The sequence below is a fragment of the Grampus griseus genome (genome assembly GCF_964374135.1).
Source record: "Grampus griseus genome assembly, chromosome: 4".
Lineage (NCBI taxonomy): Eukaryota > Metazoa > Chordata > Mammalia > Artiodactyla > Delphinidae > Grampus > Grampus griseus.
The window spans coordinates 110,112,600-110,132,214 of NC_138997.1; the positions used below are offsets into that span (position 1 = coordinate 110,112,600).

Here is a 19,615-nt window from a genome sequence, read left to right on the forward strand (position 1 = left end):
ACAGAATAGAGAGCCCAGAAATAGACCCATACAAATATAGTCAATTGACAAAGGCTAAAGGCAATACAATGGAGCAAAGACAATCTTTTCAACAAATGGTGCTGAAACAACTGGACATCTATATGCAACAAAACAGATCTAGACATAGACCCTACACTCTTTACAAAAATTAACTGAAAATGGATCATAGACCTAAATGTAAAATGCAAAACTGTAAAACTCCTGGAAGATAACATAGAAGAAAACCTAGGTGACATTGGGTATGGTGGTGACTATTTTATTTATTTATTTATTTATTTATTTATGATGACTCTGTAGATGTAATACCAGAGACATGATTCATGAAAGAAATAATTTTTAAGCTGTACTTCATTAAAATTAAAAATTCCTGAGAATTCCCTGACAGTCTGGTGGTTAGGACTCTGCAATTTCACTGCCGAAGGCTTGGGTTCGATCCCTGGTTGGGGAGCTAAGATTCCACAAGCTGAGCAGCATGACCAAAAAAAAAAGAAAAATTAAAAACTCCTGTTCTGCTAAAGGCTATGTCAAGAGAATGAGAATACAAGCCACAGACTGGGAGAAAATATTTGCAAAGGACACATTTGATAAAGGACTATTATCCAAAAACTCTTCAAACTGTTAAAACAATAAAAGAAATGAACAACCTGTTTAAAAATTGGGCAAAAGGCCTGAACTGACACATCATCAAAGAAGATACACAGAGGGTGAGTAGCATATGAAAAGATGTTCAAAATGATATGTCATTAGGGAATTGCCAATTAATTAATGAGATTACCCTACACACCTATTAGAATGGCCAAAATCTCGAATGCTGACAACATCAAATGCTGGTGAGGTTGTGGAGCAAAAGAAATTCTTCATTCATTGATGGTGGAATGCAAAAAGGTACAGCCACTTTGGAAGATAGTTTGGCAGTTACAAAACTAAATGTACTCTTACCATACAATCCAGTGATTGCACTCTTGGTATTTACCCAAAGGAGTTGAAAACTTATGTCCACACAAAAACCTGCACACAATGTTTATAGTAGCTTTCTTCATAATTGCCAAAACTTGGTAGCAACCAAGATGCCCTTCAGTAGGTAAATGGGTAAATATACTGTAGCATGCAATGGAATATTAATTTAACACTAAAAAGAAATAAGGTATCAAGCCATGAAAAGATATAAAGGAACCTTAAATGCCTATTGCTAAGAGAAATAATCTATCCTGTAAGGATCCGTACTCTTTGATTCCAATTGTATGACATTCTGGAAAAGGTGAAACTATGCAGACAGTAAAAAGATTAGTTTTTCCAGGGATTAGGGGATAGGAAGGATGAATAGGCAGAATACAGAGGGTTTGGTTTTTAGGGTAGTGAAACTATTCTCTAATATACTACAATGGTGGATACATGTCATTGTAGTACATCTGCCAAAACTCATAGAATGTACAACATCAAGAGTGAACGCTAATGTCAGCTGTGGACTTGGTGATAATGATGTGTCAGTCAGTATAGGTTCATCAGCTGTAACAAATGCACCACCCGAGAAAGGGATGTTCATAGTGGGAGAAGTTATACATGTGTGTGGACAGAAGTATATGACAACGCACTGTTCTTTCTGCTAAATTTTAGAGTGAGCCAAAATCTGCTCTAAAAAAAAAAAAGTTTTAATTTTAAAAATGAAAAGCAGCCTAAAAAAAAAAACAAACCTTAAATTTATAAAAAGAAAATAAACTAGGCAGTAAAAATATTTTTTGTTTTTCTTACGGGTACCTACAGTGTTTCTATTCAAGTCCTCTATTGACACTGGGTTTTCCAACCTGAGGTTGAGAAAATAACCTAATCTCCTTCTTAATTGAATCACAACCTTATTTGCAATGAACAGGTAGCACCAGTCCTTCATAAAAAAGGTGAGGGAGGGGATAGTAGTTGTTCAGAAGGCGATCAGTGGGCGAGATTCATTTGCCCTCATTCAGTGCCCATGATAGATCAAAGGCTACAAGCCAAATTCAGGTACCTACAGACTCCATGCCTTTTCTGTGAGTACTGAAGATGAAAAAGCCTTGTTTGGTTTTATGTGAGGATTTCCCCCCTCATCACTCCTCAGAAAATGAAGGATATCTATCCTCTCATTTAGGAAATGAGTGCTTATAATAGAAAGTTATTTTTAGTCAGCTGTTACAGTTAGGTGATTTATGTCACCTCTGACCTGCTTTCTGATAACGCATGACTTCATTCATGGCTCTGGAGATGACCTGTGTACACTGACCTGGCATAAACCTGGAGTGTTAAGTCATTTTAGTGACAGTTGTTGGAGAGAGGATTGACCTCCCACTATAAGTCTGTCTGCAGTGAGGTTCTGTAAAGCAGCTGCATTCCTAGTGAGGCCTGGTTAAGTTTATCCCACTATTAGTTTCTTCAGTATTACTCATCTTTCTCAAAAGGAAAGAGGTTTTTCTAGCATGTAGAGTATCTGGCTTGTAATGGCTACTGAGCTGAAATAATATGCATATACTAATGGTGCTCATTTGTTTGTTTCCCTTCTCTTCGTTTACTGACTCATTCTTGGAGGTTGGAGTAGTTATGCCTTTCTGGTCAGCTGACAATTGAGCTTTCTTAGAAATGACACTTTCACGTCTCCAAGTATAAGAAGTTAATGCTCCAGTTTTCATTTAGCTTTTCATCCACTCAGAGTCAATGAAGAATCAAGACATTCAGTGTTGATTTCCATGGCCTATGAAGCTGAGTCAACTTGGCACCAAGGGCTTTTCTCAAACATTCTTCTCTAAAGGCAGGGTCAGTGGCTCCTTTTTTTCCAAACTCCACTTTGCTCAATGATGATTTTAAAATGGTGATAATGGTGATTTTATAAACTCTCAATTTAGTCACAATTAATATGCTTTTAGAGGAGTTTTTTTCCTTGGGAGTTTTTTGATGATTTTTACTTTGTCATATGATTAAAAATGTATGACCAAACATTATAGCAAAATAATGCTTACCTGCTTGCAATCTTCTGTTTTAGAAGAACTGGTAGTTGACAACTGACTCCTTTTTTATTTTGGTTTCTGCAACACAGGGGTTGCTTGGTAACTTTAATCCCTTCAACAAGAGGACAGTCAACAACAACAATAAATTCCTGCTCTCTTTAGATTTGTATATTCCATCTAGAAGATCTAGCAAATAAAAAATGATTTAAAACATTTTTTTTTTTAAATATGCAGTTCTATGTAGACTAGACCACCTTTTACATCTCTGGAATATGGCATCAAATATTTTTTAATAATGCAGCCATTTCTTCAACATTATGATATGCTTGTTCTTAAGAAATTAACTTATAAGCAGCAATAGGTGTTTGCTATCTCCAGGAAATATTTGAAAATCCAGTTTAATTTGAAAATGATAATTTTATGAAAATATTGTATCAAAATTTTGTTATTAAAATATCTATTTGGCTTTCTCATTTATTTATATGACTCTCCAGTCTTAAGTGTGATTGGATATACAGCTGTTTATACTAAATGTTTTATTTATTTAGGGGAGAAATGTATTTACATTCTGTCATTGTGGTCATTACTTGAAAGTTTAACCTCATACTTTAATTTTTAAATAACTTCAGTGTCACAAAAATACTTTATATAATTTTCACATAAAGTTTTGAAAATTAAAAAAAGACCCTTCCATCTTTCATTTTTCATTTCTTCCATCAAATTTCCCCCATGATGTTTCTTTCTAGCTACTGCCAAAGTTAATAGTTACATTTTCTTCAGTAGCAAGTAGCAGATTTGCAAAGATTTTTTAAAAAATTTATTTTATTGAAGTATAGTTGATTTACACTGTTGTGATTTGCAGACTTTTAACAATTGCTTAAAAGCTTAAAAAAAAAATCCCTTATTTAAGAATCATGCGAATAACCAGAGCTTATACACAGGAGGTATACATGAGTGTGGCTCTGCTGAAGTTTACTGAAATATTTCCAAGTTAGCGGGGGAATTCTGCTGCCCTGCGACTCCCTGGCTCCCTTGCCATGACTCCCTGAACCTCCCCACAGTCCTGCAGCTAAAATAGGTGGCCTCTTAGACCCTCCTCCAGCACTATTACCCATGCTTTGACATGCCAGCTGTTAAATATTTTGATTATCATTCATGTGTATAGCCAGAGAATCATCATTTATTTGTCTTAACGATGTTTACTAAATTGTTTTTAAGAGTACCTTAGATAGAAGTATTTTATGTCATGTTAATGACACTTCCAATTTTGTAAAATGCATAACTTGCTTTTAACAATCTAGGTAAATAGAACTGGAGTTTTCCTACGTATTCTGAAATCTTTTTCATATATTTTTCTATTTTAAGGAAAACAATAAAATTAGAAACTTTGGGAAATTTGTGGAGTTTTCTAGTCATTTTCCTTTGGCTTTTTATTGGAAATAAGGTTTAATGAAATTTCCTTGTTAACATTTTTAGGATGAAAAATGTAGACAGTATTTTAAGTGAAGTAGTGTTGCTTTTTAAAAATAGTGATATAGCAAATGTTGGCAGTTTTATAATATAGTATAAAATTTCATTTTATACAGTTTGCTGTCTCATCAAGCATTAGAAATTTTCTCACTGATCCTTTGGTGTTTGTATTAATGTTATTAACGTAATGGCATTAAGCCTTAGCTCATATGACTAATAGCATCCGTACATGAAGATATTCTTTGGGCTATGAATAATTTATATAATAATTAATGGTTAAAAATTCGTTCTTTTACTTCCCATCTGTCTTAAAGAAATGGGAAGGTGGGGTTAATATACACCTAATAATTTTCCTAAAATGTAAAGAAAATGAACTCATTTTTAAAATATCTGGGTTAATGTTATTGATTTGAAGCAGTTTTTTTTTTTTTTTTTAATGAAGCTTTCACAGTCTACCAAGTTATCGATCGTCAACCTATGGCTATTATAAATGGATATTGTTAGCAATTCAGTCTAAATGAACCATGGTAGTAGCCTCATTACTCTGAAAAGTCTGTTACATCAGTTTATAATATGAAATTACCAAATCTAAAGGAATAGAATATACCTTGTAAAATAATTTTGGGGGGGGATCAGTAAGCATTGTGATTATGAGTTTATAGTTGTCTATTACAATTTGAGGATTATTCATTATAAAGTTGATTTTTTTAAATTTATTTATTTGGTTGTGCTGGGTCTGAATTGTGGCAGGCAGGCTCCTTAGTTGTGGCTCTCGGGCTCCTTAGTTGTGGCATGCATGTGGGATCTAGTTCCCTGACCAGGGATTGAACCCGGTCTCTCTGCATTGGGAACTTGGAGTCTTAACCACTGCGCCAGCAGGGAAGTCCCCATTATAAAGTTTTAATACTATATGAGGGTATTTAAATTGGGATAATCCTACCAATGTAAATTTGCTCATGTTTTTATACCTTATTCATTGTGTAATACCTCTTTTTTTATACATGTATTTGTTCTATCTGTATCAAACTAGACGATAGATCTAAGTCATAGAATCATAACACCTTAAAGCTGGTTTGAAACAGAGATAATACAATTCAACATTTTATAGACTTCTCAAACCTCAGTTTCCTTAAGTGATTGGTTGGCTCAAGATCATGAGTTATGGAGGATTAGTGGCAGAATTAGAACCTGAGATGGATTTGTACATTGGTTATCTCTTCTACCTTCTGACTTCCTTAGTTTGCTTGTGGGTTTATGAGAGTGATGGGTGAGAAGTTTCTTCTGAGATTCAGCTCAAAGCCTAGCTCCTAATAGAAATATTGTCCTGCAGTCAACTATAGAAATTCCGTCGCCAAAACCTAAAGTTCCTTGTGTGGAGAAAAAGGAACAGATGAACCATAGAATCAGTGTACACATTTTTCTTCACCTCTTTCTTCTTCTCTGCCCCTTTTCTTTCCTCCACTACACAGAATTTCTAGAAGGGATCCCTAAAATGCTTAAACATTGGGAATGGCAGTTCTGTTATAAAGAATTATGTTTCCTATTTTAGTGGATAAAAGATAAACTATATCCTCTATTGGCTTTTCAGAGTTAAGACATTGGGCACACCTCCATTGGTTAATTATAGCCCAGTTTCTGACCAAGTATTAGCAAGTGTCAAGAGTGTCATAGAAATGTTTGCATTTCAGATGCAAGAAATTATATATGCTTGTTCTGCTTGATTTTTACTCAATATTTTCTTTTAATGTGGAAATTCCATCTCATTTTTTCAAAATATCTATTCCCTCATAACTTTGGTTGCTTGTTTGTTTCTGGAAGGTATATAAGTTGATAATCTATACACAATGCCAAGTGAATTTATACCTGTACCTCTACATTTCTGTTTGGTTCTTAACTTCTTTGTGCAATAGAAATACTATGTCAAACAGTTTATAACTGTCTAATATTTCAGCTTTGTTCGGCAATTTTAGTTCTATAAAGACTTCATTAGAAACAATCTTGTTTGGTGTATATATTTTTATCTTAGTGGAATTTGTTCTGTAAACGCTCACTGAATTTTTCCTTGGAGTCACCACTTTCTCTATGTTAGGAAGAGCAGGGAGTAAATATGCATGAGGACTTGCTTTAGTTTTCTTCTTAGAACTTTAACTCCTGTAGTGTTTTTGGTTTTCTTTTTTTGTTTTGCTTTTTTCTTTTTAATTAATTTATTTTATTTATTTTATTTTTGGCTGTGTTGGGTCTTCTTTGCTGTGCGCGGGCTTTCTCTAGTTGTGGCGAGCGGGGGCTACACTTCATTGCAGTGCGCGGGCTTCTCATTGCAGTGGCTTCTCTTGTTGCAGAGCACAGGTTCTAGGCACGCGGGCTTCAGTAGTTTTGGCACACGGGCTCGGTAGTTGTGGCCCATGGGCTTAGTTGCTCCACGGCATGTGGGATCTCTCCAGACCAGGGCTCGAACCAGTGTCCCCTGCATTGGCAGGTGGATTCTTAACCACTGTGCCACCAAGGAAGTCCCTGTTTTTTGTTTTTGGGTTTTTTTTTTTTTAAGCATTAATAGAACAGCCATTGCTGCCAAGTAGCTGACATTCTGAAATAGCATTTCCCTTTGGGCACCTTACAGTTGGGATCATTTACTTGCAGAGAGGGAGAGTAAGCATGAGTGCACGCTTGTTGGGGCATGGTGGGGTGGGGAGAGGAAAGAGGGAGGAGAACTGAGTTGTGGGTATATCCTGCTGAGGCCAGTAACCTGCTGTTCAGTGAACTTCCAGTCTGACCCCATTTAGACCTGGAGGAGGATCACATCAAGCAGGGGAGCAGCGGAGGGGGCGTGACAACAGCAAGGAAACACCTATTGCTGGGAAGCTTTTTAGAGACGTGCAATGATGGTGGATGATTAGCACCAAGGGGGAAGGACAGCCTAGATCCAGCAGGATAAACATAGTGCCCTGTTCACGATGGAAGTATTTATTTAATGTCTTGATCAGGGAAATATCCATTTATTGAAAGGAGAATGTATTTAAGACCCCCCAAAAGATTTCTATACATGATACATGGCATGCATTGATGTATACGTGTTTATAGGTAGAGTGACTGGTTTGTAAAGAAAAGTTTTGTTCCATTTTTGAAGGAAAGTGTCTGCTACTAGGATTTGAAATACAGAATAATTTACCTATCACCAAAATGAAATGTATTCTTCATTGAATCTCCTATAAGCTGTTGGAGGCCATGAAGCATGGCAGTTAAGAGCACAGGCTCTGAAGGCCTGCCACCTACAAAGTGTGTGCTAAGGAACATGACTGAAAGTATTTTGAAGATTAAATGACTAAGAAGGCATTCAATAAATCTTAGCTGTTTTTATTATCACTGTTATTTTTTCATCTACATTCTGGAAAATATTTCAGAAAGATATTATCCTTTTAAAACAGTGAATAGCTGATGAAGATAAAATACCAGAATAAGCTTCAATTTAGGGAAACAAAAGAAAAATCTGTCTTCGAACCACATTATCCTCAGAAAGATGGTGATATTAACCGTGAGGTTTATTTCGTTCAATTAAAAATGTAGATATGTGTGTGGGAGTGAAAACTTTTCAATGTGTTCATAGGCTTTCATTCTTAAATTTCTCTCTTTTTTTGTTTTTGCTTTTTTTTGTTTGTTTGTTTTTCTGGCTCTTACCTTAACTTCTGTCTTTGGCAGCAGTTACCCTTTATGTTTATTCTGTTTTGCCTTCTAAATGATTTGTTTTTTCCTTTATAATCTCAGTATATCAGGTCAGAGGGAAAACTCAGTGTATCAGCAGACTGATAATGTTTTACATTTTCTTTGAGACTACTTACCATAGCATCCTAAATAGTATTATTAACGTTCTCTTTCAAAAGAGGTACCCAAGCATATGAGTCATCACTGTAGTGATTCCTGAATGTTATCATGTTGGAGACTTTCCAAAACTGAACAAAGCCAAGATCACTGACCGTTGAAGAACTGTGTTCTAACAAGAGTCTTGTGGTCTCTTACAGGTGTACATTCTATTTGTTGGGATGGCCTCTTTCTATAAGGGGGCTCTTTGGGGCATAGAAAACTGGAACTTCATGTTCTCCTTGATAATTTGCCAGCTTGGTTCCCAGCCAATCAGATAACTGCTTGCAGTGACACGCATTTCCCTAGGACTCCCCATCTTGTGTCTTTCTTTAGAGGACAGTTGCACTAAGCCTGCTCACACCAGTCTGAGCCAAGGGCACTGCTGTCCTGAGTGCCCCACAGTATAGATAAAAATCCCATACCAACCAAGTTCTGCTAAAACTCTGAGTGTAAAGAATACATTAACCACTTAGGTTTTATATTACTATTTTAAACAGAAAACAGGAAGTAAAGTGCTTCCTTCCTTCCTCAGTGTTTGGTACATAAGTTGCTAAACCCAGCCTTAGGAATCTAAGGATATACAATGACCCTCTTCTAGTCTTACCAATGCTTCTTTGACCTTTTTTAAAATCACAAGGTAAAAGCAATTATACTCCAATAAAGATGTTAATGAAATATCTTGTGAGGGTTTTTTTGGTCTCCAACCCTAACCTCCTGATCTTTACCTGTCTGATAATTATTTATTTGGAATACATGGATTCCTCAAATACATGATGTCAAAAATTTATTTTGTCATTTCAAATTCCTTTATAGAATTTTCTCTGATTAATACCATCATTCTTCCAGGCAACCAAGCTCAAAGCTTTATTACTATAATTTAGTCTTTCTTTTTCTCCCTACATCTAGAGTGTTACTAATATCCACCCATTTCTCAATCAGTAATATTTCTTTGCTTGATCATTTTATTTCATTTCCTCTGCCAGCATCTTGTTCAGACTTATCACTTAACATCTGAACTGTGGCAAGCCAATATCTTTTTTTTTTTAAGATTTATTATTTAATTTTTTGGGGGCTGCATCAGGGCTTGGTTGCTGCACACGGGAACTTCACTGAGGCATGCAAGATCATTTGTTGCAGCGCGTGGACTTCTCTCTAGTTCTGTGTGTGGGTTTTCTCTAGTTGTGGCGCATGGGCTCTGTACTTCACGACATGTGGGCTCTAGTTGAGGCGCTCAAGCTCAGTGGTTGTGGGGTGTGGGCTTAGTTACCCCCCAGCACATGGGATCTTAGATCCCTGACCAGAGATCGAACCCACGTCCGTTGCATTGTAAGGCAGATTCTTTTCCTTTTTTTTTTTTTTTTAAAGTTTTTAGATCTTCTCTTTTAATTTTTTTTATACAGGAGGTTCTTATTAGTTATCGATTTTATACATATTAGTCTATATATGTCAATCCCAATCTCCCAATTCATCCCACCACGACACACGCAGCCCCCACCACCCGCTTTCCCCCCTTGGTGTCCACATGTTTGTTCTCTACACCTGTGTCTCTATTTATGCCATGCAAACCGGTTCACCTGTACCATTTTTCTAGATTCCACACATATGCATTAATATACAATATTTGTTTTTCTCTTTCTTACTTCACTCTGTATGACAGTCTCTAGGTCCATCCACGTTTCTACAAATGACCCAATTTCGTTCCTTTTTATTGCTGAGTAATATTCCGTTGTATACATGTACCACATCTTCTTTATCCATTCGTCTGTTGATAGGCATTTAGGTTGCTTCCATGACCTGGCTATTGTAAATACTGCTGCAGTGAACACTGGGCTGCATGTGTCTTTTTAAACTCTGGTTTTCTCTGGGTATATGCCCAGTAGTGGAATTGCTGGGTCATATGGTAATTCTATTTTTAGTTTTTTAAGGAACCTCCATACTGTTCTCCATAGTGGCTGTATCAATTTACATTCCCGCCAGCAGTGCAAGAGGGTTCCCTTTTCTCCACACCCTCTCCAGCGTTTGTTGTTTGTAGATTTTGCTGATGATGCCCATTCTAACTGGTGTGAGGTGATACCTCATTGTAGTTTTGATTTACATTTCTCTAATAATTAGTGATGTTGAGCAGCTTTTCATGTGCCTCTTGGCCATCTGTATGTCTTCTTTGGAGAAATGTCTATTTAGGTCTTCTGCCCATTTTTTGATTGGGTTGTCTGTTTGTTTTAATATTGAGCTGCATGAGGTGTTTATATATTTTGGAGATTAATCCTTTGTCGGTTGATTCGCTTGCAAATATTTTCTCCCATTCTGAGGGCTGTCTTTTCATCTTGTTTATAGTTTCCTTTACTATGCAAAAGCTTTTAAGTTTCATTAGGTCCAATTTGTTTATTTTTATTTTTATTTCCATTACTCTAGGAGGTGGGTCAAAAAATATCTTGCTGTGATTTATGTCAAAGAGTGTTCTTCCTATGTTTTCCTCTAAGGGTTTTATAGTGTTTGGCCTTACATTTAGGTCTTTCATCTAGGAGGTGGGTCAAAAAATATCTTGCTGTGATTTATGTCAAAGAGTGTTTTTCCTATGTTTTCCTCTAAGGGTTTTATAATGTTTGGCCTTACATTTAGGTCTTTCATCCATTTTGAGTTTATTTTTGTGTATGGTGTTAGGGACTGTTCTAATTTCATTCTTTTACATGTAGCTGTCCAGTTGTCCCAGCACCACTTATTGAAAAGACTGTCTTTTCTCCATTGTATATCCTTGCCTCCTTTGTCATAGATTAGTTGACCATAGGTGTGTGGGTTTATCTCTGGGCTTTCTATCCAGTTCCATTGATCTATATTTCTGTTTTTGTACCAGTACTATACTGTCTTGATTACTGTAGCTTTGTAATATAGTCTGAAGTCACGGAGTCTGGTTCCTCCAGCTGTTTTTTTTCCCTCAAGATAGCTTTGGCTATTTGGGGTCTTTTGTGTCTCCATACAAATTTTAAGATTTTTAATTCTAGTTCTGTAAAAAATGCCATTGGTAGTTTGATAGGGATTGCATTGAATCTGTAGATTGCCTTGGGTAATATAGTCATTTTCACAATATTGATTCTTCCACTCCAAGAACATGGTATATCTCTCCATTTGTTTATGTCATCTTTGATTTCTTTCATCAGTGTCTTACAGTTTTCTGAGTACAAGTGTTTTACCTCCTTAGGTAGGTTTACTCCTAGGTATTTTATTCTTTTTGTTGCAGTGGTGAACGGGATTGTTTCCTTAATTTCTCTTTCTTATCTTTCATTGTTAGTGTATAGGAATGCAAAAGATTTCTGTGCATTAATTTTGTATCCTGCAACTTTACCAAATTCATTGATGAGCTCTAGTAGTTTTCTGGTAGCATCTTTAGGATTTTCTACGTATAGTGTCATGTCATCTGCAAACAGTGACAGTTTTACTTCTTCTTTTCCAATTTGTATTCCTTTTATTTCTTTTTCTTCTCTGATTGCCATGCCTAGGACTTCCAAAATTATGTTGAATAATAGTGGTGAGAGTGGACATCCTTGTCTTGTTCTTGATTTTAGAGGAAATGGTTTCAGTTTTTCACCATTGAGAATGATGTTTGCTGTAGGTTTGTCATATAAGGCCTTTATTATGTTGAGGTAGGTTCCCTCTATGCCCACTTTCTGCAGAGTTTTTATCATAAATGGGTGTTGAATTTTGTCTAAAGCCTTTGCTGAATCTATTGAGATGATCACGTTGTTTTTTTTCTTCAGTTTGTTAATATGGTGTATCACATTGATTGATTTGCATATACTGAAGAATCCTTGCATCCCTGGGATAAATCCCACTTGATCATGGTGTATGATCCTTTAATGTGTTGTTGGATTCTGTTTGCTAGTATTTTGTTGAGGACTTTTGCATCTATGTTCATCAGTGATATTGGTCTGTAATTTTCTTTTTTTGTAGTATATTTGTCTGGTTTTGGTATCAGGGTGATGGTGGCCTCGTGGAATGAGTTTGGGAGTGTCCCTTCCTCTGCAATTTTTTGGAAGAGTTTGAGAAGCATGGGTGTTAGCTCTTCTCTAAATGTTTGATAGAATTCAACTGTGAAGCCATCTGGTCCATGGACTTTTGTTTGTTGGAAGATTTTTAATCACAGTTTCAATTTATTTCTTCCTGATTCAGTCTTGCAAGGTTATACCTTTCTAAGAATTTGTCCATTTCTTCCAGGTTGTCCATTTTATTGGCATAGAGTTGCTTGTAGTAGTCTCTTATGATGCTTTGTATTTCTGTGGTGTCTGTTGTAACTTCTCCTTTTTCATTTCTAATTTATTGATTTGAGTCCTCTTTCTCTTTTTCTTGATGAGTCTGGCTAAAGGTTTATCAATTTTGTTTGTCTTCTCGATGAACCAGCTTTCAATTTTATTGTTCTTTGCTATTGTTTTCTTTGTTTCTATTTCATTTATTTCGGCTCTGATCTTTATGATTTCTTTCCCTCTACTAACTTCGGGTTTTGTTCTTCTTTCTCTAGTTCCTTTAGGTTTAAGGTTAGATTGTTTATTTGAGATGTTTCGTCTTTCTTGAGGTAGGATTGTACTGCTATAAACTTCGCTCTTAGAACTGCTTTTGCTGCATCCTATAGGTTTTGTATCTTCGTGTTTTCATTGTCATTTGTCTCTAGGTATTTTTTTTATTTTCTCTTAGATTTCTTCATTGATTTCTTGGTTATTTAGTAATGTATTATTTAGCCTCCATGTGTTTGTGTTTTTATGTTTTTTTCCCTGTAATTTATTTCTAATCTTATAGCATTATGGTCGGAAAAGATGCTTGATATGATTTCAGTGTTCTTAAATTTACTGAGGCTTGATTTGTGACCCAAGATGTGATCTATCCTGGAGAATGTTCCATGTGCACTTGAGTAGAAAGTGTAATCTGCTGTTTTTGGATGGAATGTCCTATAGGTATCAATTAAATCTGTCTCGTCTGTTGTGTCACTTAAAGCTCATGTTTCCTTATTAATTTCCTATGTGGATGATCTGTCTGTTGGTGTAAGTGAAGTGTTAATTCCCTCACTATTATTGTGTTACTGTCGATTTCCTCTTTTATAGCTGTTAGCAGTTGCCTTATGTATTGAGGTGCTCTTATGTTGGGTGCATATATATTTATAATTGTTATATCTTCTTTTTGAATTAATCCCTTGATCATTATGTAGTGTCCTTCCTTGTCTCGTGTAACATTCTTTATTTTAAAGTCTATTTTATCTGATATGAGTATTGCTACTCCAGCTTTCTTTTGATTTCCATTTGCATGGAATATCTTTTTCCATCCCCTCACTTTCACTCTGTTTGTGTCCCAGGGTCTGAAGTGGGTCTCTCGTAGACAGTGTATATATGAGTCTTCTTTTTGTGTCAGTTCAGCCAGTCTGTGTCTTTTGGTTGGAGTGTTTAATCCATTCACATTTAAGGTTATCATTTATATGTATATTCCTATTGCCATTTTCTTAATTGTTTTGGGTTTGTTTTTGTAGGTCCTTTTCTTCTCTTGTGTTTCTCACTTAGAGAAGTTCCTTTAGCATTTGTTGTAAAGCTGGTTTGGTGGTGCTGAATTCTCTTAGCTTTTGTTTGTCTGTAAAGCTTTTGATTTTTTTGTTGAGTCTGAATGAGATCCTTGCTGAGTAGAGTAATGTTGGTTGTAGGATCTTCCCTTTAAATATGTCATGCCACTCCCTTGTGGCTTGTAGAGTTTCTGCTGAGAAATCAGCTGTTAACCTTATGGGAGTTCCCTTGTATGTTATTTGTCATTTTTCCCTTGTTGCTTTTAATAATTTTTCTTTGTCTTTAATTTTTGTCAGTTTGATTACTATGTGCCTTGGCATGTTTGTCCTTTGGTTTATCCTTCCTGGGACTCTCTGTGCTTCCTGGACTTGGGTGGCTATTTCCTTTCCCATGTGGAGGAAGTTTTCTACTATAATCTCTTCAAATATTTTCTCGGGTCCTTTGTCTCCCTCTCTCCTTCTGGGACCCCTATAATGCAAATGTTAGTGCGTTTAATGTTGTCCCAGAGGTCTCTTAGGCTGTCTTCATTTCTTTTCATTCTTTTTTCTTCATTCTGTTCTGCAGCAGTGAATTCCACCATTCTGTCTTCCAGGTCACTTATCTGTTCTTCTGCCTCAGTTATTCTGCTATTGATTCCTTCTAGTGTATTTTTCATTTCAGTTATTGAATTGTTCATCTCTGTTTGTTTGTTTGTTCTTTAATTCTTCTAGGTGTTTGTTCTTTAATTCTTCTAGGTCTTTCTTAAACATTTCTTGCATCTTCTCAATCTTTGCCTCCATTCTTCTTCCAAGGTCCTGGATCATCTTCTCTCTCATTATTCTGAATTCTTTGTCTGAAAGGTTGCCTGTCTCCACTTGATGTAATTGATTCTCTGGGGTTTTATCTTGTTCCTTCATCTGGTACATAGTCCTCTGTCTTTTCATTTTGTCTATCCTTCTGTGAATGTGGTTTTCATCCCACAGGCTGCAGGATTGTCGTTCTTCTTGCTTCTGCTGTCTCTCTCTGGTGGATGAGGCTATCTTTAAGACACTTGTGCAAGCTTCTTGATGGGAGGAGTGGTGGTGGGTAGAGCTGGGTATTGCTCTATTGGGCAGAGCTCCGTAAAACTTTAATCTGCTTGTCTGCTGATGGGTGGGGCTGGGTTTCCTCCCTGTTGGTTGTTTGGCCTGAGGCAACCCAACACTGGAGCCTACCTGGGCTCTTTGGTGGGGCTAATGGTGACTCTGGGAGGGCTCATGCCAAGGAGTACTTCCCAGAACTTCTGCTGCCAGTGTCCTTGTCCCCACGATGAGCCACAGTCGGCCCCCACCTGTGCAGGAGACCCTCTAACACTGGCAGGTAGGCCTTTTTCAGTCTCATGGGGTCACTGCTCCTTCCCCCTGTGTCCTGTTGCACACATTACATTGTGTGTGCCTTCCAAGAGTGGAGTCTCTGTTTCCCCCAGTCCTGCCGATGTCCTGCAATCAAATCCCGCTAGGTTTCAAAGTCTGATTCTCTGGGAATTCCTCCCTGTTGCTGGACCCCCAGGTTGGGAAGCCTGATGTGGGGCTCAGAACTTTCATTCCAGTGGGTGGACTTCTGTGGTATAATTGTTCTCCAGTTTGTGATTCACCCACCCAGTGGTTATGGGATTTGATTTTATTGTGATTGCGCCCCCCTACCATCTCTTTGTGGCTTTTCCTTTGTCTTTGGATGTAGGGTATCTTTTTTAGTGAGTTCCAGTGTCTTTCTGTCGATGATTGTTCAGCAGTTAGTTGTGATTCCAGTGTTCTCTCAAGAGGAAGTGAGCGCACATCCTTCTACTCCACCATCTTGAACCAATCTCCTGTAAGGTGGATTCTTTACTGCTGGCACCAGGGACGTCCCAAGCCAATATCTTATATTTAATGATTTAGAACCCCTAAATCTTCTACTACATCACACCCACTAGGATGGCTTGAAAAAAAGAGACAATAACAAGTGTTCATGAGGGTCTGGAAAAATTGGAACTCTCACACAGTTGCTGATAGGAATGTAAAATGGCACAGAGACTTTGTAAAAACAGTTTGGCAGTCTTCAAAAGGTTAAACATAGAATTATCATATGACCTTGCAATTCTACACCTAGGAATTTTCCTCCCAAGAGAATTGAAAACATATGTCCATATAAAAACTTATAAACAATGAACACACATGTTCAAAGCAGCATTATTTACAGTAGCCTTAAGGTGGAAGCAACCCATGTCTATCAACAGATAAATGGAAAACCAAAATGTGGTATATACATATAATGGAATACTTTTCTTCCTTAAAAAGGAAGGAAATTCTGACACATGTTACAACATGGGTGAATCTTGAAGACATTATGCTAGGTGAAATAAACCAGTCACAAAAGAACAAATATGATTCTGTATGAGCTACCTTGAATGTCAAATTCATAGAGACCAAAAGTAGAATTGTGTTTGCCAGGGGCTTGGGAGAGGGGAGAATGGGGAGTTGTTTAATGGGTATGGAGTTTTGTTTCAGAAAATGAAAAAGTTCTAGAGATGGTTGTGATGGTTGCACAACAGTGTGAATGTGCTTAATGCCACAGAGTTATACATTTAAAATATGGTTAAATTAGTAAATTTTATGTTACACATATTTTACCACAATAGGAAAAGACTTGTAAATGAATGTTCATAGTAGCACTATTTATAATACCCAAAATGTAGAAATAACCCAAATATTTATCATGAATAGATAGAGTGTGGTACATCTATACAGTGGGATATTAGACATAAAAAGGAAGTACTGATACACACTAAGACATAGATGAACTTTGGAAACGCTCAGTGAAAGAAATCAGAAACAAAAAGCCAAATTTTTCATGATTTAATATATCTGAAATATCCAGCATAGGCAAATCCCTAGAGAGAGAAGGTCAATTAGGTAGAGGAGCGATGAATGAGGACTGACTCCTAATGGGTACTGGAATTATTTCAGGAGTGATGAAATTGTTCTGGAATTTGATAGTGGCAGTAATGGCACAACTTTTTGAATATACTGAACCCACAGAATTATATGCTTCAGAATGATGAATTCTATGGTATGTGAGTTATATCTCAATGTTTAAAAACCCTAAATCTTAATACATTACTTTTATGATGCCATGTTGCTAAAAAACAATGGCATGCCCCAGTCTCAGCATACTATTTCTAGCTATGTAACTGAGAAAATTAAGTGACCCCCCCCTTCTGACTCTGTAAAATAGGGATAATAATAATTACCTCTCCAGATGTTTGTGTTAAATGAGCTAACATATGTAGTGCTCTAGCACGGTGTCTGGCATTTACTAAGAACCCAGTAAATTTACTAAGGCCTCTTGGGACATGAGCCTTCAGCAGCTTCCAATACTATTTCAGATACTATTTCCAGATATTTTGGAAAATGGCTCAACTCTTTTGTCATTTTACCAGTACTCTTTACATTCCAGGTCAAAACCGCCTCTCCAAATTCTCTTAATGCTCTTTATAGTAACCCTCCCATCAGAATGGGCTTTTTAGGTATCCTTCAGTTTACTTTGCATATTCTTGCAGCTGTGTCTTTTCTTGAAAACAGTGCTGTCTCTCTCTGTGCCGCTCTCTTTCTCTGAATTTCATCCTGCCCTTAAAACTCAGAAGAAGCCTTTCCTCGTGCATGAAACTTTTCCTCTTATTTCAAGATTTTCACTACATCTTTGACCAGTGAAGGCTTACTTTGGTTATATTTTTAAAGTATTTATCTTATTATGTGATCTTTTGAAAGTATGTGTCCAGGTAAATTAGAGCCCCTGAGCACAGGGTCACATGTTATAATGCTTTACCTTTCCGACAGCACTTAACACATTGTCTTGATGTGGTATATCCGGAATAGACATTTGCTATTTATGAGTTAAGTTAGTGCTACATCTCAACAAGTAGAAGGAGTTATGCTAATGATTCTCTATCCTGGCTGCACCTTAGAAACACCTGGGGAGCAAGGCTTCACATTAGGCCAACAAATCAGAATCTCTGAGCGTGAGGCCTCAACTTTACACCCAAGGTGATAACTATAACCAAGGCTGAGAACTATTATATTCAACAGATGAAGTAATACAAGCCAGTGGGTCTCAAACCTAATTGATTATCACAATCAAGATGTGATCACAAACTGATGTGAGCAGAGATGCTTTGGATATTGCAAACTGCTCTACAACTATTAGACAAATACTGTGGTGCAGTTGGGACTTTCATTGATTTGAGAAAGATCCTCCAGCCCCATATTTTTCACAGCCAATGGCATAGTGGAAATATCCAATTATAGGCACCTGAAACCTTTAAATGCTACGCAATAGCTTTCATACCAGATGTACATGCTGTGTTCCTTTTTGCTAACTTAAAAATATTCAAACGGTGTCTTTTCCAGGCTGGCCACCATTCAGCAGCAGACCCTCTCAAGATTGTCTACTTGCCCTCGCTCCTGTTGAGTTACCACGGGTGGAAGCAGGAGATGGGCTCCGCAGCAGCCAACAGGCCATGACCCAGGAGGCGCAGTGAGGGATAGAGCTGCTGGTAAGACACTGGGGACAGTGGGTGCTTGTTTGCGAGTGTAAGTTTGTTCTCAGTTTAATGGTCAATCTCTCTTACAACCTCCAATGCTAAGTTACTCTGTACTCTCTCAGATACCTCTATTATCTGTGCTTAGTATGCATGGCTTAGATTTTAAGGTCTATGAATCCCCTAAAGTTGTGTGCTGACTTTTAAGTACTGATACATACATTTTTTTTTTCCTCTGAAGAAAAGGTAGATTTTCATCAGATTCTTAATGTTTGCTAGTTTAATAAAAGAGAGATAAGAGCCATTCAAATATAATAATAAGCATGGAGGAAGGTGCTATCTCTAACCACTTGTCACAGTATTTCTCTTCTCCATTCTTACATCACCTATGGCCACTTTGTCTCAATCTTGTTGAGGACCCAAAAAAAGTGCTATTCTGTGGTTATTTGCTGGTCTGAAAGTGAGTACCTCTTGAACCTAGGCAGCTGGGTTTCATGACAGTTTGGCTTCGTAGAACGAACAGAGAACTAAAGTTTAGAACGACAGATCTCAGGAGAGCCTATGTGATTTTTTTCACATGATTTTTCTGAAAATACAAATAGAGGTACTGAGAGAAAGACACTTTTTTCATTATGTTCTTATAGTTGATCTTAATAAAGATCAGTTTGTTTTGCTAATGAGTGTCCCAACCTAAAGGGTTTCTTTGGTTTTGTTTTTTTTGTTTTTTTTAATCACATCACTATCATTTATATAGACATATAGAAGTAGAGAATTGATGTATCTTTTTTCCCCAAAATATTTAAGATGAACACTAGAATGAATTCTACTATGTATGCCTTTGCCTGTACTGTAAACCAGTTTAAATTGTGGATGCATTGTAGAAAAGAAAATGCAGGTTAGCTAGAGAAAAGGAAGAATGAGGTTTTTTTTTTTTTTTTTCCATCTATAACTCTTTAGCAGATAATTTAGCTTTAGTTTCACTGAATCTTGTTTATTACATTCAGCATAGCAGATCTTCTAAAAAGCCTGTGTAGCTGTAATCTCTTCCCTCACTCCAGATGCCTGAGGATATAAGTATCCGCTCTGCCACTTGATACTTCTTAGAGACTGACCTGGTGCTGAGAAATCCTTTCCAGTGTGTCCTCAGTTAAACTCCCATGATCCCTGGATGTTGCCATTTTCAAGACACAGGGCAAGTGCATCTGCCTAGATTACCTCTCTGCCCTGGGAAT

At 36.9% G+C, this 19,615-nt stretch overlaps 1 protein-coding gene across 2 annotated transcripts in view; it reads left to right on the forward strand.

The window, feature by feature from the left end:
• Positions 1 to 19,615, forward strand: part of TET2 (tet methylcytosine dioxygenase 2) — a 133,841-nt gene that overhangs the window by 26,982 nt on the left and 87,244 nt on the right. For both annotated transcript variants that reach the window (XM_082653028.1, XM_082653029.1), the window contains exon 2: positions 18,253 to 18,398. The gene's annotated coding sequence lies outside the window, so the exon portion shown is untranslated. The remainder of the gene's footprint in view (positions 1 to 18,252; positions 18,399 to 19,615) is intronic.